Here is a 2,396-nt window from a genome sequence, read left to right as displayed (position 1 = left end):
GAGGCACCTGGGTGGCTCACTCTGTTAACCATCTGACTCGATCTCAGCTCAGGTCTTGATCTCAGGGTCATGAGTTCAAGCCCAGCATTGAGCTTTATGCTAGGCAAGAACCCTACTTAAAAAAGTAGATGGAACTAGAGTTTATGCTAAGCGAAACATCAGTCAAAGACAAATACCATATGATTTCACTCATACGGAATTTAGAACACAAAACAGGTGAACATAAGGGAAAGGAAGCAAAAATAATATAAAAACAGGGAACCAAACCTTAAGAGACAAATACAGAGAACAAACAGGGCTGCTGGCGGGGTGCTGGGTTTCAGGAAGGGTTAAAAGGCTGAGGGGCATTGAGGGGGGTAGTTGTTGGGATGAGCACTGGGTGTTATATGTAAGTGATGATTCACTAAATTCTATTTGTGAAATTATCATACTATCTGTAAACTAGGATTTAAATTTTAAAAATAAAAATATAAAAAATTTTTAAAGATACCAGAAAATAGGGTGTAATTTGAAGATCAACCAGAAGATAAGGGTGGGAGGAGGAGTGGGGGAGGAGCAGAGAGAGAGAGAGAGAGAGAGAGAGAATCCCAAGCAGGCTCCGAACTGTCAGCACAGAGCCCAATATGGAGCTCTCTCTCATGTGAGATCGTGACCTGAATGGAAGTTGGATGCTCCACCGACAGCCACCCATTTTTTTCTTATTTTTAAAAAAACAAAAGAAATGTTCGTGAGGACGTGGGGAAATGGGAACCCTTGCGCTCTGCTGGTAGAAACGTAAAGTGCAGCAGCCACTGTGGAACACAGTAGAGCCAGTCCTCAGAAAAACAAACACAGAAGTACTAATCCAGCAGTTCCACTTCTGTGTACACACCCAAAAGAAGTGAAAGCGGGGACTCAAATATTTGTTCACAGAAGCATTATTTACAACTACACGGTGGAAACAACCCAAATGTCCATCTATGCATGAATCGATAAACAAGATGGTTAACAACACAATGTTATAATGACTGGATAAACAAAATGCTTACACCAATTAAAAGTATTAAAGGGGGGTGCCTGGTGGCTCAGTCCATTAAGGGTCAGACTCGATTTCTTGCCATGATCTCAAGGTTTGTGGGTTCGAGTCCACATTGGGCTCTGTGCTGACAGTGTGGATGGAGCCTGCTTGGGATTCTCTCTCTCTCTCTCTCTCTCTCTCTCTCACCCTCTCACCCCCTCCACTGCCCTGCCTCTCTCTGCCCCCCACCCCCGCTTGCTCTGCTTTCTCTCTCCAAATAAATTTTTTTAAAAAGTAAGGTATGAGAGGGGCAACTGGTTGGCTGAGTTAAGTGCAGGGCTCTTGATTTCCGCTCAGGTCATCGTCTCATAGTAGGTGAGTTCAAGCCCTGTGACTGGCTGTGCGCTGACAGTGCAGAGCCTGCTTGGGATTCTGTCTCTCTCTCTCTCTCTCTTTCAAAATAGATAAATAAACTTAAAAAAATAAAAAGGAACGATCATATGAGAATATCTTTACAACTCCTAAGCATGAGTCAGAAAGAAGGGAGCCACCAAGGCGCCCCAAGAATGGATTCTTTTAGAACACAACAGGTACGTCTTAAATTTGATAGAATTTTATACGCAGGATCACATAAACACATTTAACCCCCAAAAGACTAAAAAACACCTACAAATCAATAAGAAGACGATTATTTGCAGGCAACAGAAAAAAACCTCTGCGCGCACACAGAGAGACACACAGGACAATTTTACTACCCCCCCCCCAAAAATGTAACGGGTAAAAGTGGGGCCGTATTTGTAACAGACAAAAAGGAAACTCAAGGTTCATCATTTCCACTAAGCAGAGCATTTCACGTGGAAAAAAAAAAAAGACGATTCCTCACAAAGCTGCAGTTGCAGTGAGTGGTGAGACCGCGCAGCCAGCAGGGCTGGGACTACACGAAAGCGGGGCGGAGCACAGGAGAGGAATGCCCAGACCCGCACCCCGAAGAACCGACCCTGAAAAAAACCAGAGATGCTGTGGGGACCTAAATCACCCCAGGCAGCCCGGCCAGGGGCACCACGGATCTCCACCGAGAGGATTTGACCGGCCTGCGCCCCCAACCGCCAGGCTCACTAGCAGGGGGAAAACAAGTTTAGCAAAACATTCTGGCCAACTTCCGAGCTGGTTCAGGCGCGGCAGCAGGGGCTGTAGGAGAGGGGCTCCCGGGAGCCCCTGGGTGCGAGCCAGCCCAAGGCGCGGCTGGCGGACCAGGAATCACCCTGCTCACGCCCGAGTCGCGGGCTCAGCGGACAGGCGCCGGGGACAGCCTTTGCAAACGCAAGCACCGCCTGGAAGGCCCCGCACTCGCTGCGCCGGAGGTGACAGGGCCGCTGGGCTGAGGGACAGACGACACACA

Source organism: Crocuta crocuta, unplaced genomic scaffold (assembly GCF_008692635.1).
Source record: "Crocuta crocuta isolate KB4526 unplaced genomic scaffold, BGI_CrCroc_1.0 scaffold344, whole genome shotgun sequence".
Lineage (NCBI taxonomy): Eukaryota > Metazoa > Chordata > Mammalia > Carnivora > Hyaenidae > Crocuta > Crocuta crocuta.
The sequence above is the reverse complement of the archived record's forward strand: the minus strand, read 5'-3'. Positions refer to the sequence as shown.